This window comes from Manis pentadactyla, chromosome 1 (assembly GCF_030020395.1).
Source record: "Manis pentadactyla isolate mManPen7 chromosome 1, mManPen7.hap1, whole genome shotgun sequence".
NCBI classification, from domain to species: Eukaryota; Metazoa; Chordata; class Mammalia; order Pholidota; family Manidae; genus Manis; species Manis pentadactyla.
Window position 1 is genome coordinate 215,064,248 of NC_080019.1, and position 27,674 is coordinate 215,091,921.

A 27,674-nucleotide genomic window follows, 5' to 3' on the forward strand; every position below is an offset into this window, starting at 1 on the left:
TAATTGGATGGCATTCATTCTGATGACTGCCAGCCCTTTTTTGAAAGGATAGTCACTAGGTCAAGTCCAATTTATTTGAACTTGACTCACAGAAGCACATGAGTTGCATCTGAATTTGCTTGATGTTGGCCCTTTAGTAGTATGTCAAGCAAATCAATTGTGTTCAAAATTCAGCCCAAATCAATTATATGCAGAAACTTGTCTGGGTGGAGCAAGCGGTCTGTTGAGACCCTATGAAATCGAACTTCACTGAGAATTGCTAGAGGTTATGAAGTAAAATCAGGTCAAGGTCAAATTTAAACACCTATATGTTGGCTTTCTATTTGCATCTCACTCAAATCTCCTTTCCTGAAAAAAGTGTATGTTTCAAAATACTGAACAATAACAAATAACCCAAAGCAGACTACCATTTGTTCTGGTGTGGTCTATGTTAAAACTGCCACTATTTTTGTTTGTTTGCTTACCATAAGGGCAATGTTTTCAATATCTGGCTATTGTATAATGCTGTATTTCAATCTAATGAATGACTTTTCCACTGTGTCATCAAATGCACTTTATAGAACAAGTTTAAAAACCCTCTGAATTTATAACACAAAAAGTAAATGTATTTCTTAAGAAGCCAAGCACTGTACTCTACAGAAGTAGGCATGGGTCAAACAAAAGCTTTAACAGTAAATCCATTCTCAGTCCTAAGAAATGGAATCTACTGTCAAGTCAAAGCAGAAAGCAAAGATTTTTGCTACTATCACACACACAAAAATGTCTTTTGGAGTCACTCTGAATTTGAGAATGCTATTTGTTTGCATACTTAAAAAATAACATTTGATTTTTGATACCTCAAACCAAAGAAATCAGACTTCTCAAAAAATATTGCCCATGACTAGAATGCAGTTGATTTTCTTTTTCTTCCAAAGCTTTATCTTAATTGACAGATGCTAATGAAGATCATTCCATCGTTATGATAGGTGTCATTTTTAAGAATAGTCAGGCTGGGATATGGCATCTGCCATTGCCAACTATTTCCATCTTAATCCTGAGTGGCAGATACTTACATCTTTGTGGAAATGCCAATCGTGTAATGCAATTGGTTACATAAAACACCCAGATGTGAGGGAAATCCATGCATATTGATATTATAGAGACTCAGAAACACTTTTGCCAAGAAATAAGAAATGGCAATGAGGGCAAAAGCTTTGGAGAGGGGGAAGGTTGATTTTTAAATATGCTGGTGCCCAGGGTCTGTTACAGGAAGAGCCAGACACCAAATGCTTTTATGACATGACTTTGGAGAGAACACAAATATTCTCCTGTTACAAATGTCCCAATCTCTCTCTTGCATGGAAGCCCCTCACAATTTATCCTCTGCATTAAGGATTTTAACTGCTTTTTTTAAATGCCACCATTCTTGGGATAGGTGTGTATTATTAGCATGTAATACTTAGGAAGAGTCCTTTATGTCTACTCTTCCACATGTTTACCTTAGATAATGAAACATAGAACAGGTGAATCTGGATGGCTAACAGAGATGAGTGCTAGTCCTTGGTGAAGACCATAGAGAATCCTGCTAATGAAGGGGGCACTGATGGGCACAGCACACCTGAGAAATGAAGTCCAAGAGTGACAAGAAAGGGTGTGCAGTGGACTGATGGTCGTGCCTCCCTCAAAATTCCCAGGTTGAAACCCTAATCCCAGTGTGATGGTATCTGGAAGGTAATTAGGTCATGAGATGGGGCCTCATAAATGGGAGTAGGGCCCTTCCGAAAGGGAGCCCAGAGAGCTCTCTTGTGCTCTTTCTGCCATTCTTTTTGTGAAGATACAGGATGTTGGCAGTCTGCAGCCCAAAAGAAGGCCCTCATGAGAATCACGCTGGCTTCTTGATCTCAGACCTCCAGACTCCAGAACTATGCAAAATAAATTTCTGTTATATATGAGCCACTCAGCCTCTGGTACTTTGTTATAACAGCCTGAGGGAAGGCAAGGTGCTGAAGGAGCATGGTGGTCTCACAGGTGGCACAGTGCAGCAGCTAAGAGCCTGGGGCTGAGAATCAGATGCTTCTGAGTTTGAGTCCTGCATCTGCTGCTTCTAAGCCAAACGGTGTGAATGGGCAAGGTCCCCACTGCATCTGTGTCACCCAGCTTAAAATGGGCATTATAATAATAGCACTTTTCTCAAATTGCTGATACAAAGAAGGCAAAATACATCATAAACATTTGAAAAGTGGTAGCTACTTAGGTATCTGCCTGGCACAGCCTTAGTCCTGTCTCTAGCACAAAGCAGTTACTCAACAAAAGCTTTTGAAATGCCTGGTTACTGTCAATATGTCTCAGCACCCACAATCCATCACTGCACCACAGATCTAAGGAAGCTGTGGAAAACCTAATCTCCTTCTCTTTGGGCAGAGCTATAGTCAACCTTAGAAATGTAACTAGTGAGGTTTTCAGTATTTCCCCTAGACTTGTTGCATCCTTCAGTTTATATATTAACTCTGATTGTGCTTAAAAAAAAAAAAAAGGATTCACCACCATCTGTTATACAACATTTCTCTTTTCTAAAATAGAAACTCTAAAAGCAGTAGAGTGGCTTATGAGCCAGGTTACAAACCAAGATTTCTCAATGTGAATTGGCCTTGCTATTTGACTTTACTTTTTTTTCTCTCTCTCTCTGTAAAATGGGCTAACAATCTGTCCCTTTTGGTTCACCATGTTGTTGTAAAAGCCAAATGAGATGATATGGAAAAATTCTCTAAAATGCGTAAAGCACCCCAACAATGCAAGGCATTGTGACTTTTTAATTAGAAATCTTCAACAGGAATCTTGTAACTGGGTGGAAATGCAATGTTGAGTGTCAAAGTCTCAGAAAAGGTCAATGGGTACCTTCCCCCAAACCTGTATGTTATGTCCTTCGAATGCATCAATACCTGAGACATCCCATAATAAGCTGATATCCTGTCACTCTAAATTCTCTCGCAAAGGTCTTCAGTGGAATAACAAACTGAAATCACAATCAATTCTAATAGCATCAAATGATCAAAAGTAGCCACGTTATTCTTACCCACTTACCTTTTCCTACACTGGGGAAAGTATTTCCTTAGGCCCAGGCAACACTAATTACTCACATCACTGCACTACCAATGCATCACTGATCTATTTCCCCATTCTCTTCACCCAGATACCTGTATGCCAACAAAGAGGGGTACACAGAGATCCACATGTCCAGGTTCAGTGACTCGAGGCTGCCAGAATGTTTGTTACCTGAGGGGATCCCCACTTCCAGGTATGATGCCTGTAACCTCCAGCAATAGAATCACCACTTAAGCAGAAGCTTTTTTAGGAAGGAACCTCTGCTGAAAATGCAATCCTGTTGCCAGAGAGACTGTAATATGCCTTCTCCTTATTCTCTCTGCTCTATCAGCTCTCATCTTGGAAAGCAGAGATGATGCAAGGAGATGGACAAATGTGTTTTAAAGTTAGGAGGCTACAGCTGCAACCCACGTCTGGGCATGAGCTTGCCCACCCGGGGCAATGAGAGAAGGCCAGAGAAAGGAATGACAAAGGAAACGGAAGAAGGCTGTGCTAAATGCAAATTTAATGATTCTCCATTTTGCTCCACTTTTGGCAGTTTGGGCTTTCTCTTTCCCCATTATGTACACTGGATAAATTTGAAAGGCTTCAAGGTGTGCTGGGTATTTTTCACTAACCCACGAGATTCCAATCCATGCTCCACCATCCTCCATCCTGCTCTGTACAGAAGGAACCAAGTGTGCAGACCACTTTGACGTGGCCCCTTTGTCCTCTGACTGCCATCTGCCTTAGTCTGGTCATGCCGAAGAAGGAGCAGGAGATCTCAGTGTTTTGGTGGCTGTCTCTCTCCACCCAAAGCCACGGGTTTTGCCCAGCAGCCTTCCCCAGAGCTACTGCTCTTGCTTTCTTAGTAACTTCTCTCTCCTATGGTCCCACTGGACAAGGGGTACTAACCACCACAGGGGTGCTTCAGCAGCCCTTGTTGGTTTCCCTCGACTCTGTTCAAACAGATGTGGTCCCTTCTTTAAACACCCTTCAATTGCCCCTTTGAGTATGACTTGCAGATAAGTGAAAGCACGAAGAGAACAGCTTTTACCTGGATAAGATGCAAAACCCTGTGTCCTTTAAGACTGCCACTGGAACATGCTACCCAGTTCTAGCCAATGGCACTCTCTGGGCATTCAGATTCCACATTGTGAGAACATCAATTTTTTCAAGGTGAGTAAGAAATACTATTTTTATGTGAAATTTCTAGTTTTAAAATATTGGCTAAAATATTTCTTAAAAACTCCTCAGGCCAAACAAAACATATATGAAGGCTGGGTTCAGTTCAAGGGACATTGGTTTGGACCCTAAATAGACTATGGTGTCTCTTATTTAGAAAAAAAAAATGTGTTTTTTATTACAATGCATAATTATAGCAAGAAAGGTAGAAAATCTCACCTATATGGCTATTTCTTACACAATTATTTAGTCCTAAAAAAAATGAATAACTCTCCCTCCCTAATATGAAGCTCGGGGCAAAACAGAGAAACACCCAAAACTCAAAAGTCACAGGAATCTTGATATCTGGTTCTGTTCTAAATAGATGAAGCTAATCAAATCATTTAATTTCAGTATGGCTCACTCCATTCATCTGCAAAATCAGGATAATGATTTCTTTCCTACCATCTTCACGAGATATTTGGCTGAGAAATGAATACCCAGTAAATGAAAAGCACATTTGAGCTCTTCAGAGAATAAAGTGCTGTTTAAACCAAAGGGATTAGTAAGAAAGCTTTATTTTTTTCTTTTCCAACCACATCTCATGACATCAAGGTAACTGTGAGGCAAATGTCTCAGGCCAATATGATCTTAGAGAAGACCTACCCAAAGCTTATGGGCAGTTCTCATCCCTAGAGACACTTAACTTTCACCTAAGCTTTTAAAAATTCACATGTCCAGTCACCATCCCTGGGGACTATGACTGAATTGATAGAGGTTTGCTATTTAAAAAGCCCTTTCGGTGATCTTCATTTCAGCCAAGCCTAACAACCAATACTCTAAGGAGCCTTCAAATATTTTAGATAATCACTACTAGTACATGTGTGTGTAACTGATACCAACAATGTTCCATTTGATCATGCCATTGAGCACGGTTCACACTATTCATACACAAGGATACACACACCTTTCTTTATACCCATTCATATACTGAGCATGGAATAGAAGGATGATAATTATTATAATAAAAAGCCAGAATTTACCGAGTGCTTAATACATTCTACTAAGCTGCCTACACAAATTGTGCCATATAATGCTTGCGAAGAGCACAGGAACTGGGTATATCATTGCTCATTCCACAGAAAGAAATCAGTTTTAGAGAGATTAAAATGACTTAGCCAAGATCACACATGGAGGGCTTAGCTGACTTGGATTTTTGAACCCCAGCAGCCTATTACAGCCAGTGTATTTAACTACCATACCAGTTTGCTTCCCATGGTGCCAGACGCTGTAAGGGATTATGAGATGCATAAAATGGAATGAATGCCCTCAAGAATTTTTATGATCTGAGAAGGGAATTGTAATGCACACTAAAATTCATAGACTGAATAGGAAAGTGGTATACTGTCCCCTGGGTTAGGAAGAGATAAATTAGAAGATAGATAGCTAATGCCTTTGCTTAGCTCCTACTTAGCAACTGAAGGGGAAATGAGATGTACCCCAATATCAGAAGGGAGAATGCGATATGACCACCAGAAGAAACTCCCATCAAAGAACAGGGTGCATTTATGTTTGCCAACTTCTGTACGTTTATTATCATCCTCTGCCAACATCATTTGAATTGGATATTTATGCCTCCTTAAATTTACCTAAATTGTCAGTTCAACCAGGAAGCCATGATTTTTGAAGAATTCCTCTCAAACTCTATTTCTGATACTTATCGAAAAATTCTGTATAGATACACACACTCTTAATAATAATTTGACTTCAAAGAGATAAACAAGCTGTAATATTTTGCTAGGAACAAATCAACATGAAAATGAAACAAACATTTTTTACAGAATATGCTTTCTCTTTGTATTTTTATTATCTAAACACAATGGGAAGGTAAGCAGCATCATTTTTTATCCACAATACATAAAATCTCAATTAGATATGGTCTATTTGTGCACTGACTAAAAACATTCGTTAACAAAACAGAATTTTCTAGTTTACTGGATAAATATACCAGGAGAAATTGCAGAATAATGTTAGGTTGCCAAGCAACCACAGCTCTACTCTCTCTTGTTTGTGATCAATCCAACTCATTCATCAAGCTTCCTATCCCAGTGCTAGAGAATTCCAACCAATTTGTTTCTTGGGAAAATTATAGTGACTTTCAGTAACACAATAACACTTTTATTCTCAGAAGATAAACTTAGATGTTCTTTCTATCAAAGGAATGTGTTAATTCATTATTCTCTACATGGTGCTAATGAGAAAGCTATAATTAACTAACTACACTATTGCGACACACATAAAATAAACTGCAGTAATTAGTAATGTTTAAGGTGTTAACCAGCCTCCAAAATTAGAAAATACAGAATCTTTCCTTGAATAAAGATGTAGAGAGAGGAGAAAGACCATACCTAATTAAATTGAGAATTGTTTCCATTCTCCCTCCTCCCATCCAGAGGGGAGAGGCATGTGATCACCAAAGTATGAGAGATTTCACTTTAATAGCAGACGAAATGGCTAAATGCCAATTCTACTTGTAGGTAGACAGAATATGCTGGCGAATAATGTAATCTTTTCTTTGAAAGAGTGCTTAGCACAATATTTTTCCAGGAATGAATAGAAAGAATATTATGCTTTCACTCATTAGCAGTGTTAACTTAGCATATTGTATGTAAATCACCATAATAATTGCATTCTCTTCAGACTGAATTAGTTAGAATGAAGCTGTAATCAAAATGTTCATAATTGAAAATATAGTATTCTCAGTCTCAGAAAAATAACAAGGAACACTGATTGAATCAGATAATACAGTACATTACTGAACTCAGCCTTAGTATAGAGACAAGTTCATTCTCTAGCTTATACCTTTGCATGCCAATTAGCTCCTCAAATTCAGGGCTCAACACCTCGTGATCTGTCATGGTTTTCTACTGCTACCCTTTGTCTTAACTTAAGCTTTCCATGTTCATTATTGCTTAGATTTTTAGGGAAAATACAAAATAGTGAAAAGCTAAATTTTTGTTTCTAAAATACATTAGACTCTATAGAACTGTTGGCTGTCATAACTCAAAGGGCAAAATAATCTCCAATAAATGAAACATTTAGTGCCAAAGCTCCTGGGGAACAATATGTAAATGATCACATGAATTTCAGGCAAGCTGTCACACTAATTCCTCAAGGTACCTTTTAAAGATGACATATTCACTGTGAAGAAGATGGTGTTGTCATGCAAAAGTCAAACTTAAAGCCATACTCTACCATCTGAATTGATACAGGGCTTTCTGACACTCATTCCCTTCAAGTCTGATGCTGTTAGCCCCCCTCTATCTCTTAATTTTCCTTTATGAGATAAAACCTAGTAGAATCTTAAATCAGTCTTGATCATTACTGTTATTTAATTTTCCATAAAAATGAATCAATCTAATTATTTCAGCAAAACAATTTCGGGTCAAACAGCCATCTATATTCAAACATTTCAGAAGTAAATTATAAACTGAAGCTTCTACTCACAAATATTTTCCTAAGTGATGTCTACTTTGTAAGTCACAGGATCTTTGTATGCATCAGTCTGGTTTTACTTGCTTCAGATCCCTCAAGGTATGCCTATACTTTAATAAGCGAGTGATTTTTTTAATTTAAATACAATTCATCAACTTAAGGTAATAAATATGTGCAAAATCAAATCCTATCCGACCTGCAATTAAGTCCATTTGTGTATGGCTTGCTCATCACCAGGTTAAGTTGGAACACCTACACAAAAGGAGGTAGCAATAAACAAGGAGAGCCTTTTCTTTAAAGAAAAGGGCCCATAAGCATAGATGCAACAGAGGAGATTATTAATCATCATAGTCCTGCACTTTTGCAGTGATATGGGTACAATATTCCCTGAAAGAGATTTTTAATTAACTATCAACACCAGTACTCACACCTGCCCAGAAATAACTATTTGTCTCTATTTATTCACTGACAGTATTCAGGAGTTCATAAGGACTGTCATTCCTAGAGGTGAACCCACTGCAGCACTTAACGCCATAAAATGAAGAGACAGGTTATACTAAACTTCTAGAAGCAAGTTAAATTATGAAGGCCATAGGGTGGTCCAACACAAATAAACCGAAATTAAGACAAATTCAACTCCAGCATCAGCAAGTAAAAGAGGAAACAGCCTTACACACAAAGCCATAAAATAAACTTTCCCCCCAACCCTATCACTAAATTTCCCTAAATAGCTTTCTAAGCTTCTTTCTTCATCACTGTACTGACAAGACACCTTGACCAGCAGTTGGTCAGTTTATGTCTTCCATTCTGCTGCATCCAGAGCTCTGTGGCAGTTGGACTGGTTAGTAGTAGTATTGTCAATTGATATTCTCCAAAATTAGAAAACACAGTACTAGGTCTTCAGTGAAGATGCACAGAAATGAGAAAGCACCGCATCTAATTAAATTGAGAAGAAACAGCAACAGTAACACGATCAGCAACCATAACTAACTTTTCAGTGCTCATTAAGCATCAGACACTGGACTAAATGGTGTACTTGGATTAAATCATTACAGTCGTGCAAAAATCCATTAAGGAAGATAGTGTTATTATCCCTAACATTTAAAAGGGGAAACAAACACCGGGTAGCTAAATGGCTCCGCCAAAATCACACATCACAGATGTCGGAGCTGGAAATCGAACCCACCTGGGCGCTCTGAGCGGCAATGCCTCGCGCGAACCCAGGTGGCTTACCGGTTGCCCACCTCCGCGCACGCGTGCCTCGCCCCACCACGGGCGTCCCAGCGAGCGCGCCATCGCGCACGCGCGGGCCCCGCCGACCACTTGCCGGCTCGGGGGCTCCAGGGCGGCTTCCCCCAGCGGGCAGACCCGCGGCGCCCCTCGCGGTAGGCTGAGCCGAGCGGCTCCCTCCCCTCAACGCCGCCCTGCTGTGCCACTACACACCTGTCCTAGGCGTCTCGCCTCCCATCCCTTCCCCTGCCAGCCTTCGAGGCTGACAGCGTGACCACCCCCCAGGGCGCGGCTCGCCGCGTGGGTACCTGGGCCCGTGCGGTGGCGGCTTTTCCAACCCTGGCTTTTCGCAGGAATTCCTCAGCCCTGCCGCTGCCTGAGAAAGTGAGGCTCTTAGCGAGCGAGAGGAGTGGGATGAAGGGGCCGGCGCTCCCCAGCCTCCCGGCTCCAATCCCTGCTCTCCAAATTAATCACTTTCTCCCTCCCCACGCACCCTCACTCAAGAAAAGAAAAAAAAAACTGTAGAGAGAGGCACAAAGAGGAAGAAGGGACCATCCGTGACTGGCATCTCTAGCTCCCCCAGCCCGGCTACCAGGGAGCCATGGCAGCCACGCCCCCGCCTGCCACCTCGGCCCTCGGTGGTCCGGGGAAGTGAAGCATTTCTCGCCCCAACCATCCCCATTTTATTGCCCCAATCAACCCCGCTGTTCACAGATTTCCCTTTTCAAGCTGGCGGCGTGCATGGAACCCCACCGGGATCTGCAATTCTCCCGAGAGTGGGAGCAATAAGGGGGGCGTAAGAGACCGAAGGGAAGGTCCGAGGCAGCGAGTAGTGAGACCAGGACCGACCCCAAACCCCGCTGGACCTCGATTCCCCCCGGAGACGGGGCTAGAATCCCCACACAGGTGTGGAATCCCCTCCAGGGGCCCGGAGGTGAGGGGGACTGGAGGAAAGGCAGAGGGCCAACCTACCGGCGACCAGAAGCAAAGTGGGGCTGGAGGCTGCGAGGACCCGCTTTACCCCATCCGCCTGAGGCGGGGCAGTCAGAAGCCAGCCTCAGGCACCAGGGCGTGGGGTGGGAACGGGAGTTCCTCTTGGGGGCTAGGGCTGAGGGACCTCGGACCACCCCACTTTGGGCGAGGACTGCGCCCTAATGGCGCACCATATCCTACCCACAATGGGTGGACCCCCTCTTCCCAGGAGCAAACCCTTAACCTCCCTCCATCTCGCCCAAAGAGTTGGCTGCTGCGAGAGCCGGACGCAAATAGACCCGCACCCCTGACACACCTGAGCCGCCTCCAGGGTCAGATCCTTTCCGTACCTTCCCTCGGGGAAACTTCTCCCCGAAGCAGGCTTGGAGAGGGAGAGGCGCGAGCAGGGTCCTGCAGCTCCGGGCAGATCCAGGGGAGTTTCTTGCCGGCTGCTTCCAGCGGATCCGCACAAGGGTCTGGCCACCGGGCCCCTCCCGCCGCTGGCAGCGGCCGCGAGGACGCGCGACCTGTTCTGGCTCGCCGGGATCCACGCCCTCCTGGCAGAGGCTGCCTCTCTGCTCTTCCGCAATTCTGCTCGCCAGCCGTCACCCACGCCGCTGATTTCCCCTCCCTCTGCTTTTAAGACTTTTATTTGGTGGTGAAAAGCAAGGACCAAGCCCAAAACTTTGCTAGTCATCAACACCTGTGGTCAAAAGACGTTAGGGTCGCTTCCCCTTTTATTTGCAAAGTTGAAATTTTAAAGAAACATCTCCCTTTCCTGAGGGTTCCACTCTGTACCTATTCCAGACATGGGCACCAGTCTGGTTTTTCCCCCTTGCTGCTTGTTGGAGGGTTGTGGTGCCAGGGGCATATTTAAAATATTCCTTTTGCTTTCCTTCCTCATTTAGAGGCGTGGTGGGGCTTGCTATTTAATTTACAAAAGATGCTACTACCACAAGCTGCCAAAAGATTACATACATAAATTTACGTACCTTCCTCTGTTACATTTTTTAAAATTTTGTCCTAATATTTATGGTGTGTAATTTTACCACACTGTTCCCTATTTATTCTGTATTAAGTCACTATTAGAGAGTAGAAGAAAGCCCCGTATGTGCTCATTTCCAATACAGCCAGTACTTATACCTTATCAATTCCACTAAAAAATGTAAATGTTACTTTACAATCCCAAAATTAATCCAGGAAGATTACAGGCTTTTGCAGTCTAAGTGATATATATTCTTTTCATTTATTTTACTCACCATGATCATATTTTCCAAAATTTTCACCCTGTGTCACTTTAAAAAAAGATCCTATTGAATTTAAGTTCTCTTTGAAGGTAAAAAAATCGTTGACTTCTAATTTTTACTCCAATAAGGCAGTGAGATTGACCTTACAGTCTGGTTTTGTTCTCATTTGGGCCTTGAACAATGAGGACATTTAGAGCTCACAGCTCTTAAATTGGATGCCACTATAGTGAGCAACCAGCAAGAGAGAAGCCAGCTCAGGATTCTGCTACAGAAGCAACTGAATAAAATATTTTGAAAATGAATAAATGGACTTTTAAATTTTAATAATTGCTAACTTTGGAGCCCTGATTCTGTCACTTCATGTGTGGGCCCTGTTCTTACTCATTGCGTTTTCAAATTGCAAATGCAAGTGAGGGCAGGATTTGTCCTGAGTTTAAATTGTACTGCTAGAGTAATTTCTTTGCCTGAGGCATCATTATTCACGTGGCATGCTTTCTAAAGTAGAAACAAAGATAGAATATTGAATAAAATTCCAACAGGGAAAATAATGTGCCTGTAGGAAAACATTTCCAAGGTCAAGGAAACACTAAGCCAAGTTGATCTCAGGAGTTGACTACCTTGTGGGTAAACATACTCTAAGCAAACAAATCAGAACTCTCTCATGGCCAGGTCAACAGAGTACTCTTAAACATATAGCTCCTCTTTTCCCTATGAGTTGTTTGCTTGACATTAGGATCATTATTAAAAGATAACAAATATTTATGGAGCACCTATTTATCAGTCATTGTTCTAAGTGCTCATTAGACAAGGCCAATTGCTTCTTTTTAAATCAAATACCCCAAAATATATTAGAAAATACCAAAGCAGCAGAAGGTATCTTCAGCAAATGCACTCTGGCTGAAGGCTATCTTCTGCTCTCAGGTTCCAGCTTTCCGGGAAGCTGAGCTAGTGGAGTTCTAAGTTCCTTGGACCAAGAAAGCCTGTATTTGTTGCCTGCCCTCAGTAATTTATTAAAAATATGTTTCAGGTAATGCCTGAAACAAGAAGATTAAGTGTCCATTCTTAAATATTGAGAGCCTCTGACACTGCATATAAGTGAGGAAATATTAACCCAATGGTAAACCCATGGCTTACTAGGGACAGCCATTAAGTCAGCATATACAGAAAACACTTTACTATGGGCAACTAACTAAATCTTAAGAAAATGAGGACAGAGCATTAAAGAGAGAAAAGATAGGAAGGGAAAAAAGGAAGAAAGAAGGAGGAAAAAAGGAAGAGGGGAAAGAGAGAATGAGGGAAAACAAATGATTAACCAAGAAAGAAAAACAGTATTTGAGAGAAAGCATTTTAGCCTTAGAACTAGAGGAAATCTTTTTAAAGAAATGCAAAATGGAAGCAGATGACTTAAATTTCTACATCCAACAAGCATCTCATAGCTGTTATCTCCAAGGGTAAGTTCATACGTTTCATACATTACCAAGGGCAGGCAACAAATACAGGCCTTCCTGGCCCAAGGATCTTACAATTCCACTAGCTCAGCTTCCAGGAAAGTGGCACCTGAGAGCGGAAAGCGGCCTTCAGCCAGAGTGCATTTGCTGAAGATACCTTCTGCCTCTGCTTTAACACCCTCTCTTGGCTCCCATTCTCCTGTCTGACACTGTTCAGACCCATTTCTCACTCAACAAGCAATTCGAACCTATCACGCATCAATCACACAGGTGCACAGGGTGCTACAGAAAGACCAAATGCTTATGAGTCACATGGACGTTTCACTGCTTTAGCTTTGAAAGGTGTGAGTTTAGCTCTCACAATTGAGGAGGGCCATGTAAAAAAACATAGGACTATCAAAGCACAAATGAAGGGGAGAAAGGAGTTCTTTCCTGAATAGAAGCAGAAGGTGAGAGAGATAGGCCAGTTGTCTGGAAAAAAAAAAAGAAAGAAAGCTGAAAGGTATTACAAGCTGGGAGCTTTTTCAGCTTTGGCTGCAGATTTACTGCCTATCCCCAGCCCGAACCGTCATTTGGTATCCTTCCCAGAGCTGGGGCCGTTGGAGGAGCATTGGCTCTGGCAAAGCCAAGGAGCTAGTGATATGGCATCATTCCTAGAAAAACTGTTTAGCAGAAAAGCTGTAGTTTTGGGAATGGCATTTCAGTCTAGCACTTCTGAATAGTCACAGATCGACAGGGGTTTTTCAGGCCAACTACTATGAAAAGGAAAGAAAGCAGGATGTTCCACAGAGGCAACCTTGCAATTACAAAGTTGCCACCTCCAGCTTAGATATTAATAAAGCTAAAGAAGACCAGGTTAAATGCAGAGTCAGACTGACAGAGTCGATACTCCTTTAACTTGTTCCTTAATACAAGAACAAAAGAACACATATTAAAGATCAAAGGGCAGTAATTCTGGAACAAATAAAAAGGTAAAAGCTTGTATTTCATTCCATGGGTCATTAATGTGTGATTCAGCCTTTGCGAGTCGTGGAACCAGGTACTTTCACTGGGTTTTAAAAGGGTTAGGTAATTTTAAGGTCACTAATAATGTTATACTTAGGTAGCTAAAATAATGCTAAGTGTTATCAAATCTGTCTCATACTTTAAGGAATTTGTTGATGACTTGCAGAGATCAGAAATAATCCCAGTCCTCCAATCAGAAATGCCCAACTGCCTATTATAGCTAGCTTAGTCTCCTATTGGTGATTTGCTCCAAGGTCCTATGCAGTCCAGTCCTATCTCAAAAGCCTGAGAACTGATTTATAGTACAAATTCATATTTGTTGGGGAAAGTCCTGGAATTTTTGAAGGATGGCAATTTTATTTAAACCTCTCCATTTCTAACATAATACAAAATATTTTCAGTCGGGAAGGTAACTCACTCATATTCTATAGCTTCCTTTTATGCTTGAGGGGAGTAATGTTCAGACTTTCTCAAGTTTGTACAACTGTTTAGTGGAAGATCTACTAATTCTTAATATATCATTTTAGAATATGACAGGCTACTGCCATGTTGGAAGATAATTTTATTTATTCCAGTTCAGCTACAGCAACAAGACAAACACCGAATAGTGAGACAGTGAGTGAGATCAGAAGAATAAGGGCCCATCTTTACACACTAGACTTATAGCCAAAATGAACATCAAAGTGTATCCTTTCCTTCGATTTTATCAAACTGATTTTGGAAGTAGGTTCTCCCACTCCTAGGGTAATGGGAAACCTGTCAGAGAAGAAGGAGAAGCCCAGTGGATCTCCTTAATAGAAGAGCGTGTGGCAGGCTGCTGGATGTCCTCCCACCCCCACCCAATCTGTTCTTTTTTTTCTTCCTGGGCCCATGGCCGCCGGCCTCAAGATTGTTACCCATTCTGCCTTGTGACCAAATGTGGCTCACCAAAGGGACATGAGCAGAAAACCTGCTGGCAACTATCAGGTCATCTACTTAAAGATCATTTAGATTCACTCCTCTCTGTCCATCTAGTTCATCTGCAATAGTGAAAGCTTTATGTGGAGGATGGAAGAAAAATAAAAAAAACATTATCCTGAGTCCCTGGATGACTCTATGAATTAGAGTCCACTTGCCATGAAGAACAGGACCTCTCTCTCCTCTGAGCCAGGGTCTTTCAGGGTCTCTTTATTATAACCGTTGAGGCTTTCTCCTAACTATTACAACTGTAATCTCTGTCATCAGGACAATTTCAGAATCATCAAGAAAATTAGAATGGATGCTACAGTGGATATCCGTTGTTTTTTGCTTGTCCAGCATTTATCTGCATTTTATACAGCTCAGCCAAACCTAGTGAATGACATCTCCTATGTTTTTATGGCTGACTTCAGGCTGATGCCAGTGCTTCCTATCTATGTCTGGTCCAGGTATGTGATACAGGCACACAACAAATATTTTCCATCCCTCTGCCTATTGTGACTTGAATAATGAGAGGCACCTGATTCAAAAGGAGCCAGTGAAAGACCTATCTTGGACATATGCTTGAGCTATCAGGAAAAAACTGATGATTGCTCAGGAGGCATACTGTAAGCTAGGAGAAGCTGGCTGCTTGTTTTTCCTACTGAGAAAGAGCATGCCTGAGAATAAAGACTTAGATCTTCAAATAAGCTGAAAGTCTACTGTTTATTAAAAGCTGAAACTGGTATATCAACTATACTTCAATAAAAAAAATTAAAAGGTGAAACTCGAACACGTATTGACTCTGTAGCTAGGGGAGTGAAAAAACAATTTGACATTGGATAGTTTGAACTGGTTTCCTATAGCTTGTGATTTAAAAAATTTTATTCATTATTGATTCCTAAGTAAGACTATTCTCCTGAGAGAGGTTGTTTAGTAAAAGGGATGTGCATGGCAAAGAGTCTTCTTTTCATTAAATAACCCATTAGATTGGTACCTTCTCACCGAAATACTGTGTCCAAAGGATTCCCAACCCTGTATCTGAGTTCAGCAGGACACAGTGATCTGTTAATATGCTTGTCATTTATATTATACAAGAAATGATGTTCATGGGCTAGGTATATGCAATCCTTGTTTTAAGGCATTCTTAGTTTAAAGTTTGGCATAAATCTGACATGTGTAAGGACTTACCTTTTCATAATATGATATAATGGTACATTCTCTGGAGCATAGTTTCAGCAGTTTTAAAAGGAACCATGTACCAATTAGTCCTCTCCATACAGTGTTTAGGGGCCATAATTTATGCTTTAAATTGACTTTTTTTCCTGCAAAATTAATTAATTAACTGACAGACATTCATTTAAATCACAAATTTAGTATGTGATATGCTGTGTTAACACAAACTATAACTCAGTTATTTGCAGGCATTGCAATGGATTTATTTTCTCTCAGGGTTAAATGAGACTTATCAATCTATTTTTTTCATGTTGGTTTTCAGAATATGGTAAACAGACAAACAAACCCAATAAGGCACTCAAAACTCCATGCCACAGTGCAATAAGCTCACAGCAAGGGTTCTGAATCTCCTGTTTGTACTGACAAGAAAAATTTGCCTTATCTTATAGGCATTAGTTCCTCTATGCTCCACTATAACCTTTGTGTTTCTCACTCAAATAGGTTTTTGGCAAGCTCATACCAAAACTTTTAAAGAACACATAACCAGGCATGAGTTTGATGTAATACTTGTATTGCCCATATAAGTATTTCCTCCAAGTCAACATTTATTGACTCTTATTCCTTTTCCTAATATAAATGTGCAACAAGTTTGCAAAATGTCCTCTCTTACATAAAGACGCCATCTTAAAATTTTCCTAGTATTAGGCAGATTTTAATGTCTCAAATATGAGTAAGGAGGAAATTTGATGATTAAAGTTTGAAATAGTCCAGAGGTCCCTAAAATATTCTGATAAAGTTAACCAAAGAAGAGATTAAGAACTTAACAAGTCTAATGAATATATTCAATGTAGGTAACAATAAACATAAAACAAAAACCAAATTAAATACTTTTGCTAAAAAAAAAAGCAAAACACAAATATAACTGTATTACCCAGTTTTAGGATGGATACCATTTTAGACATCATTGATTCATGCAACTATTTTGGGGGGGAAATTACATTATATATTATCATAGTAAAATTAAACAATACAATTAGCAATTACAGTCAATAAATTCAAAGATATCCATAAATTGGACCCAGGCAGTCTACTTCTAAGACTCCATACAATGTAAGTAACCTGAAATACAGATAATTCTATATAGCCACAGATAGTCAATAATAAAATTAACTATGAATACATAACACCATAATTACTAGGTTGAAGCACATGAAATAGTCACTATTTGACCATTTCTGAACTGCAAAAATGGCAACATTGTTCAATCTAAAAAAATTTCTCTGTACCCTATGATGAAACAGTCTAAAATTATATTTTTAAAGATTTGTAATAAATGAAATTCTTTAAAATGTAAAGTCGTGACCTTCTAATAACAGTTTCTTTCAGACCAACCCTCCTGCAGATAAAAACTAGGAAGCATAGGCAAAACATAAAATATAATGTCTGAGAGTGCTAGAAAGTAACCCACAATAGGCAGATCCTAGAGAGAGTAGACACCTAGATGCAGTGAACAGTGCTGAATGAATTTCCTGATTTTACAGCTTGGATCTGGAGGGCATGATCCGGCTGTCCATGCTGCATGGGTAAAGTAAGGAAAAGAAAACCTTCCTGGCTTGAAGAAACAAAGAAAAGAGTTTGAGCAACCAGACCAACTGGAAAATGTGAGGGGAAACCCCATCAAGGAGAAAGCCAGGGAGAGGGAGCCCCAGATTCTGTGTAAAAATGCTATCCTATCTCTGGCTATGCTCTGTAATGTACATTTAGTAGGGCAATCTCCAAATAGCTGAACTGAGATTCCAGCCATCACTGCAAAGAGGACTGTAGATCAGTCACAGCTCCATTTACTGCCAGCTAAAAAAAAACTGAAATCAATATTATTTGGAGAACATATAATTCCCAGAAAACAATCTCTACAATTCCCAGAGTCTCTATAATTCCCAGAAAACAATCCAGAATGATTTAACATATGATAGAACATATATGATCTGTACTCAGAGAAGAAAGTGGAGATCAACCCTGAGATGATCCAGACATGAGACTGAGTGGGCAAGGAATTTAAAGCACAATTATGATTATGCCAAGGGAAAAAAGAAGATATTCTCAAAATGAATATAGAATTAGGAAACTAAACAGAGTAGAGTCTCTTTAAAAAAAAACAACCAAAGGGAAAATTCTAGATTTGAAAAAAAAAATGTATCTGAATTTTAAAAATTTAAATTAGCTTAACAGTACTTTGGAGGTGACAGAGAAGACAGTCAGTGAACAACCTAGTTTAGCAGTAATTTTCCAACCTGAAAGAGAGAGAAAAGGTTGGGTAGAAAATGAATACAGCCTTAAAATATTTAATAAGTATGTCTGAAAAGAAGAGAAGGAGATGAGACATAAAAATTATTTGAAGAAGTAATGGCAGAAAATTTACCAAATGTGGTGAAAGCCAGGAATTAATAGATTCAAGGATTTCAGGAATCTTCAGCAGGATTAATATAAAGAAAGTCCTACCTAGATGCACAATAATCAAGCTGCTAAAAAACAAAGATAAAAGGAAATCCTTGAAAGACAGAAAAGCAGCATAGTATATACAGGTGAACAGCAAGTTTAAAGCACTGAAATAAAAAAAAAGAAATTAACCTAGAAACTATTATTCAAGTATGAAAGCAAAATACAGTTAGTTCCAGATAAAACTACAGAGGGTTATTGCAATCAGAAATGAACTACAACAAACACAAAAAGTAGTTCTTAAGGCTGAAGGGAAATGATGTGAGATGAAACTCAGTTCTGTAGAAAGAAATAAAGAGAGCACTGGAAATGATAAGTAGGTAGGTGAATATATGACTTTTTCTTTCAATTTACGTAAAGTATACCTGACTGTTTAAACCAAAAAAGCCTAGTTATTGCTTCCGATAAAATGAGACAATTCCCCCAACTCAGTAGAAAATACACATTATCACACATACATAAAAATATTTCATATATGAAGATACTTTTCCATAATCTTTATTTCCTGAATAAAAAGATAGCATCTTTCATAATGTCAATCAACCTGTTTTTTATTATTAGCACAACTACAGAAGCCTACAGATATTTTGCAGAAAGATCAGCCTAATTAGATAAAAATGAGAATTATCAAAGTCTCTAGGAAGGGATCATTAAATTATGATTAGAATGTAGAACATTTAACCATTTGTATTGGAAAACAAAATTGGATAGAGCTAGTCCATTTAAAAATAAAATACTGGAACTTAAAATTTATCTAAATTTGAATGAATTGCTTAAGAAGAAGTACAAAACAACTCTCTGCTCAGCATAATGTGTTTTTTCTATTACGTATCCCCAAAGCAAAACTGTTTTTGGTGTAAAAGTCTAGGACTGATTAATTGCTAAATACCTTATACATAAGGGGATTAACAATAATTCTGGACTTTGAATATGTTTTCTTTGCTATTTTTTAATTTTGGTACCATTAATATACAATTACATGAGCAACATTGTCGTTACTAGATTCCCCCAATTATCAAGTCCCCACCACATACCCCATTATAGTCACTGTCCATCAGCATAGTAAGATGCTATAGAATCACTACTTGTCTTCTCTGTGCTATACTGCCTTCCCTGTGCCCCCCCGCTACATTATGTGTGCTAATCGTAATGCCCCTTATTCCCCTTATCCCTCCTTTCCCACCCACCCCTCCAGTCCCTTTCCCTTTGGCAACTGTTAGTCCATTCTTGGGTTCTGTGAGTCTGCTGCTGTTTTGTTCCTTCAGTTTTTGCTTTTTTCTTATGCTCCGCAGATGAGTGAAATCATTTGGTACTTGTCTTTCTCCACCTGGCTTATTTCACTGAGCATAATACCCTCTAGCTCCATCCATGTTGTTGAAAATGGTAGGTTTTGTTTTCTTCTTATGGCTGAATAATACTCCATTGTGTATATGTACCACATCTTCTTTATCCATTCATCTACTGATGGAACTTAGGTTGCTTCCATTTATTGGCTATTGTAAATAGTGCTGTGATAAACATAGGGGTGCATATGTCTTTTTCAAACCAGGCTCTGGCATTCTTAGGGTAAATTCCAAGGAGTGGAATTTCTGGGTCAAATGGTATTTCTATTTTTAGTTTTTTGAGGAACCTCCATATTGCTTTCCACAATGATTGAACTAGCTTACGTTCCCACCAGCAGTGTAGGAAGGTTCCCCTTTCTCAGCATCCTCGCCAGCATTTGTTGTTCCGATTCTTTTCTATGTTGGCCATCCTAACTGGTGTGAGGTGATATCTCATTGTGGTTTTAATTTGCATTTCCCTGATAATTAGCGATGTGGAGCATCTTTTCATGTGCCTGTTGGCCATCTGAATTTCTTTTTTGGAGAATTGTCTGTTCATATCTCCACCCATTTTGTAATAGGGTTATTTGCTTTTTGGGTGTTGAGGCAATGAGTTCTTTATACATTTTGGATGTTAACCCCTTGTCATATATGTCATTTATAAATATATTCTCCCATACTGTAGGATGCCTTTTTGTTTGCTGATAGTGTCGTTTGCTGTACAGAAGCCTTTTAGCATGATGTGGTCCAATTTGTTCATTTTTTATTTTGTTTCCCTTGCCCAAGGAGATGCATTCAGGAAAACATTGCTCATGTTTATATTCAAGAGATTTTTGCCTATGTTTTCTTCTAAGAGTTTTATTGTTTCATGACTTACATTCAGGTCTTTGATCCATTTAGAATTTACTTGTGTGTATGGGGTTAGACAATAATCCAGTTTCATTCTCTTGCATATAGCTGTCCAGTTTTGCCAATACCAACTGTTGAAGAGGCTGTCATTTCCCCACTGTATGTCCATGGCTCCTTTATCATATATTAATTGACCATATATCTGGGTTTATATCTGGGTTCTCTAGTCTGTTCCATTGGTCTGTGGGTTTGTTCTTGTGCCAGTACCAAATTGTCTTGGTTACTGTGGCTTTGTAGTAGAGGTTGAAGTCAGGGAGCATAATTCCCTCCACTTTATTCTTCCTTCTCAGGATTGCTTTGGCTATTTGGGGTCTTTTGTGGTTCCATATGAATTTTAGAACTATTTGCTCTAGTTCACTGAAGAATGCTGTTGGTATTTTGATAGGGTTTTTATTGAATCTGTAGATTGCTTTAGGCAGGATGGCCATTTTGACTATTAATTCTTCCTATCCATGAGCACGGGATGTGTTTCCATTTATTGGTATCTTCTTTAATTTCTCTCATGAGTGTCTTGTAGTTTTCAGAGTATATGTCTTTTACTTCCTTGGTAAGGTTTATTCCTAGGTATTTTTGATTTCCAAATTAGACTGATGATTGTTCAAGACCAGACACAATTATCATGAATAAAGAAAAGGTTTCTCTTATGACATTTCACCCAATATCATATCATGTATGTTCTTTCATGCAACAGTTGGATATCCTGAGCCAAAGAAAGATATTTTTAATTTTTCATACTGACAGAGTAACCAGAAATGGTGAAAGTATAATACATACTATAGTTTTGTGAATTAATTTTCAAGGCACTGACAAGTGTCAATACTCCAGTTAAAAGAGAGGACAATACAGAATAAATAAAAGTAAGTTCTGTTTTATATTCCTAACCTTTTTTCTTTATGAACTTAATAGACAAAGAATATTATGCTTTTAAAACATACACTAAAATATTACAAACCTAATATCTACTTAGAAAGCACAATTTTCCATTAAATGCTACTTATATAAAATGAAAATGATATTTTCATAAAAATACTATCTGGCAGCCTAGTTATGTCTTTAATTCTCATATTTACTCCAAAATTTAGATGTAGCAAAAATATAAAATGCTCACCAAGATAATCTGATGAAGCATAATAATAAGCTTTTGGAAAACTTAAAATGCTCTTGAAATAATTTTCATTTTGATATATATAATAAGTTAATATATTTACTAGGGATGGATTGCAAAGCTTTAATTACTAATTTTTACTCAAATTATTTAAATACCAAATCCTGGTGCCAGATTTTAAAGGTGATAGCTGGCAATTAACTTCTCTAAAAGTTTGTGAATAAAGCAAGGCATATGTTCCACGCTTGACGAATTACACACATCCATTATAAGATCCAGAAAAGAAAAGCATTCCCATGCCAACCTTCAAACCCTCAACAAGAATTTATTCAAGCCATAACTCTACACTGATGACAGAGCAAACCAATATAAAATAGGGACTTTACCAAAGGAATTGTTTATAGAAGGGTCAGAAGAGGTCTCCCGTAAAATGCTGTGGAAGCCCAACTGCTTTGTTCTATTTTACACTTACCGTAATAAACTCCTATCCTTTAAGTTATAGAATTTTCTCACCATCATGTGATCTAAAATGTAAGGTGAAACTGACCCTTGTTAGAATTATCTCAAAGAGGGAAAATAAAATATGTTCCTTGAATACTGACTGTGGTTTTGTTCATATCCTTTGGCAAATGAATTAGCGTCCTTGGGAAATGGTAGTTAAATGGAATTGTAGGCGTGGAGAGCATCACCAATTTTGTTCTTACTACTGTCAGGAGGTGTAATCTTGTATATCTATTGAAGATGGATGACTCTGTTTTTGCTTTTGATTCTCAAGAGACTGAACTTCAGCAAAAGAATACAGGAAGTGTTGTTAAATGGGGCCACCATGGTGCATATTAAAGTCAGAAAAGTGAATAAATAGTAAGGACAGAAAAATGAAAAGCTTAAAATATGAGCAAATGGTGCCTAAATAAACAGCAAAAAGACATAAATTGCAAAATGCACACTAAAAAAATGCCTCATATAGAAAACAATTTTTATAACTTTATTTCACATTCCTTGAGAAATAAATAACTCTATCAACAAAATACATGGTATTCTGGGGTCAAAATAGTAAAATGAACTTAAACAGATCACTAAGAGTTTAAGAGGGAATTGGAAAATACACGTACACACACAATTGACAACCAGATGCCTTTTGTGAATGTCAGACTTTGCCAAGCATTTCTTGGGCCCTACAAGAAATCAGGTGAAGTTGTATTAATGATTCCATTGTTCATATAAATTATCTTAGGATAAAGGAATAGCCTGTAATGGCACCTGAATTATCACCTACTACATACCTACAAGAATACCTAATCTGCACAGGGTAAACATAATATTTGGTTCTTCTCCCTGAATCAGAATAATGAATTTTCTAATATGTGGAATAAATGGACTTTAGTATGTTTTACAATTTCCTTTATGAGTAAAGCAGTTGAGGGTGAGAAGAGTAAAGACCACCTAGGATGCCTTAAGGAAGCAGTGTTCCTTTCTCTATTTAAGACTGGGGCGATCGAGTGCCTTGGTAGCAGCCTAATCTTGCAGAGTGGTTTCCTGTGGGGATTTTCAGTATGGTATTTTCAGATCCCTTTCATCTCAAATGTAGCTCTGATAACCATACTGCTTGGTGGATACTCAGAAAATGAATGAAAGTGGAACATCACAGGCAGGACCTCACCACTCTAACTGGCCAATGTCAATGCTCCAGAGACAAAGGGATCTTTCATATTACAGGTGCATACAATGCATGCAGGTAGAATGCACTCTGTAGGCTGATTTTCTTCCCTCGTGCATCAGTGCAATTACAGCCCAAGTAATGCAAACGGTCATTCCATTAAGGTCCCTAGTAAATACGGCCTTGGCATAGTACCTGGTCAAGTTCTGAAACAAATATATTTTATTCTGAGAGGTAAACAATTTTAAATATCTCCTTGGCTTTTATAATCATAGTGTTTATCAAAACAAAACCACCAATGTAGAGCTAAATGTTTCCACTTACACTACATGATTTAGTCTCACAATGGAGAAAACAGTGGTGATGTTCATATATAAACAGAATTCAGTAGAATAATCAAGTTCTTAATCATTGTGAAGGCTGTGTCTCAGAATGGTAATCAGCTGATTGTGTACCTTAAGTTTACAGCAATGGGGATGACTTGGCTGATACTCGTAGTCTTTTTATCTTGTAACAAAGTACCACAAATATTTTCGACCATAAATTAGCCTTTATTTAATGATACATAATGTAACCATGGACTAAAGTGACAAAATGAATGTATCTTTATAAAATGAAGTGATCCAAATATTCCTAAAAATTGTTTTTCAACCAAAAACACTGTATGTCACTAAATGGTCAGTGTTTGCTGAATACTGTTAATGTACCAAAAATAAGAACACTAAAATAAGACATAGTTCATTTTTAATTCCACTTGAGACAATGAAATGCATAAATGGGACAAAATTATATAATTGTCCTTAATAAAAGCCAGGCTAGACATGCATACAGGAACAAGGGGATCATTATAAGATTTGAAGTTGTTTTAAAACATTGATGGCATCCTATCACTACCTTACTCAAAACCAAAATGTCTCCACATCGTGAACAGAAGCAAGTCCACGTGTCTTGGCTTATTATTAGAGGTCATCGCCCACCATATTCAGTCTTACCAGCACTCACACACACACACACACACACACACACACACACACACACACCTGTATACATATTGGGGTGTTCAACAGGCTGACTCCAGAAAGGTCATAGCTGACCCCAGTTTCCCTGAATCACTGTAACGCTAGTGACTCATCTTGGCTCTGTAACAATGTACTTTCAAGTTTTTATTAATAATAATAGTTTTTACTTAATAATAATTTAATTAACAATAAGAGCTAATATTTACTGAGGGTTTGTCACCTATTCAGCACAATGCTAAGACTTACATGTGCTAAAATCTAATTCATATTCACAAACCATTTATTATCTATGTACTATTATTAGCCACAATTGATACATGATAAATGAATCATGGAGAGGTTAAGTAAATTGTCTAAGGTTCTAGGAAGAGATGGATCCAAGATTTTAACATAAGACAGTTTGATTCTATAGCACATGCATCTGATCAGTGACTAGTGACCACTAAGACAACATACATTCTGAAAAGCTGGGAGTGGACTGCTATTTCATGGATGCCTGACAGTGAAGACCACAGACTGCTTGGCCCATAGTAGGGGCTTAACAATTGTTGAATCAATGTGTAGATAAATGGGTGGATGGAAGGACAAATGGAGAGGTATTGCAGGCAGAAATTAATTCAGGGATGAAATCCAAAGTCCTTCTAAAGGAGGTGGGGATATTGTGAGGGCAGGGTAGTATTTGAGAACTGAATGAACTGGAAAAGAGAAGAAGCATAAGAATAGAAAATGACTTAAAATTTTAAGCCTGGGAAACTGACACAATGGACACAAGTTAGAAAAAGAATTCAAATTTCAGACCAGATCATCAGTTTGGTTTTGGACATGCGATGATATGGCTGAAATACCACCCAGAGATATCAGATAAAAGTTGCAAATGTGGAATTTTTGAAGCATTGCACCTAAGGATTCTATTTTCCCTGTTTTTGGCATAGGGGTGGGAGAGATTGTTGAGAGTTGCTGCTGTGAAAAAGCCCCCAGGAGTGTGAACGTGGGGAGAGAAGATCAGGAATAAGCCATATCTACCATTATATTTTAGGAGTCAGGTAAGAAAGCTATCAAATTATATGAAGAATAAAATATTTAAAAAGTAAGAGATAAACAGAAAAACAGAGTGCCGTGACATTACAATAGAAAAGTATGTCAAGGAAATGGTGTTTAACCATATCAAATGAATAAAAGGCTTTAGAGTGCCCCCCCACAAAAAACACAACTAATTGTTGACTTTGATAAAATGTTGGTAGAATTATGGTTCTCGAAAATCATATTGCATTAAGGGTGGGATTATGGGAAAAAATTAAAACATTAATCAACTATTCTCAAGTTCTTGCCAGGTATCAAACACTGAATTTAATGATTCACATAGATTGACTTATTTCATCTGCACAAAAACAAACCAATCTCTGAGTTTGGTACTGTGGTTTCTCAAATTTTAAGAATGAAGAAACTAGGTCTGAGGGAGGCAAAGTGAAGTGCTGAGTTACAGGCTAGAGAGCAAAAGATGAGGGACTTGAACTGTCTGAGTCACACATTCTATATTGTACAATGTGGCCCATCTGCAAAATGTCCTGGAATAGAGCAATATCCCAGGAAGGCATTCAGGATACAAAGGAGATAGATCAGGAGAGATGGACAAAGTGGGAAATATAGCTAAAAATAAGGATGAATACGAAATTCCTTGGAATTTAAGAAATAGTGAAATCAAGAAAGGTTAACTTTACAGGCAAGAATGAACACCTCTTCTTCTAAGACAAAGTAAGAGAGATTAACTGTAACATTTTCCAGTTTTATTCCAGCACTGTTTTAGGTTTGTCAGTTTCTTTTTACTTTTATAACCAGTTCAAGACGTTACCTCTGGTTCTGAGGCCAGATTTCACAAAGTAACTTTCTTACTACTGTTTTACAAATGATTCTCCATGAGCTTTGCCCAGGTAAATTAGATCACAGCAAAGTTCACATTCCAATATTACTGCTGGATAGTCAGCTAGGCTCACTGCCTAGTCACAATGAACTGAGCAGAAGACTGAAATTCTTGGAAAATGACAAATTACCTAATATGCCAGATGAAACATTGGCAAACCATAGCCTGTAGGCCAAATCTGGTCTACTACTGTTTTTGTAAATAAAGATTTATTGGGATATAGTCATGTGTGTTGATATACATATTTTCTATTCCTTATTTTTGTGCTATGATGACAGAGTTGAGCAATTTTGACAGAGACAAGAGGGCATCCGATGCCTAAAATATTTGCTAATTAACCCTTTACAAAAAAATGTTTCTCAGCTCCTCTCCTGGCCCTTTCAGATTACCAACAAATGTTTATATTGTTAAGAGTAAATTATCAAATCCAGATGGTCTTCTGAATTACCCTGATGGAAATATTTCCTATACCAATTAGCTACCCCTTTCCTTCTCCCCATTGTACCTACCTCTGCAAACTAAAAGCGGGCAGGCCATGAGGCAGATGCTGCAAGTGTTAATATTCCATTCTCCTCTTATTCCTGGGCATGCAGCTGGTCTAGATTTCTCAGGATCCCTTGTATCTGGGTGGAATCATTTAACTGAGTTCTGGCCAATGGAATATTGGAGGAAGAAACATGTACCACTTCCAAGGATGGCTATGAAACAAACATTGTAGCCCTTTCTCTTTCCATCCACGTGGCTGGACGTGAAGGACAAAATGGTAACACTGTCCATGAGATGTCACCTCACACCAGTTAGTGCTGGCAAGGATCTGGAGAAATGGGAACCCTTCTACACTGTTGTCGTAAATTGGCACAGCCACTGTGGAAAGCAGTATGAAGGCTCTTCAGAAAACTAAAAACAGAAATACCATATGACCCAGTAACTGCACTTACATAATTTACCCAAAGAAAACAAAATCTCTGATTTGAAAACATATATGCACCCCTATATTTATTGCTGCATTACTTACAATAATCAATATATGGAAGCAACCAAACCATTCATCAATAGATGAATGGATAAAGAGATGTGGAATACACACACACACACACACACACACACACACACAGGAATATTAATCAGCCATTAAAAAAAATCCTGCCATTTGAGACAACGTGGATGGAACTGCAAGGTATTATGCTAGGTGAAATAAGCCAGGTGGAGAAAGACAAACACCATATAATTTCACTTACATGTGGAATGTAAAAGCAAAACAAAACAAAGCAGAAACAAGCTCAGAGTTACTGAAAAGTGGCTGGTGGTTACCATGAGTGGGGTTTGGGTGGGTAAATAGGTGAAGGGGATAAGTAGGCACAAAATCTCAATCATAATATAAATTAGTCATGGGGATGAAAGTACAGCATGGAGAATATAGTCAATAATTCTATAACATCTTTCTATGTTGCCAGATAGTTAATACACTGGTTGGATTGAGCATTTGGTAATATATATAATCATCAAATCACAATT

General features: G+C 38.7%; 1 protein-coding gene across 18 annotated transcripts in view; it reads right to left on the reverse strand.

Moving 5' to 3' along the window:
• Positions 1-27,674, reverse strand: part of CHL1 (cell adhesion molecule L1 like) — a 301,991-nt gene that overhangs the window by 182,649 nt on the left and 91,668 nt on the right. For 4 of the 18 annotated variants that reach the window (XM_036877835.2, XM_036877821.2, XM_057507267.1 and 1 more), the window contains exon 1: positions 10,238-10,474. The exons of 5 other annotated variants lie outside the window; for them this stretch is intronic. The gene's annotated coding sequence lies outside the window, so the exon portion shown is untranslated. Of the gene's footprint in view, positions 1-9,921; positions 10,187-10,237; positions 10,475-27,674 lie in introns of those variants that run through there. 9 more of the 18 variants (XM_036877836.2, XM_036877822.2, XM_036877823.2 and 6 more) reach the window with 4 other exon arrangements.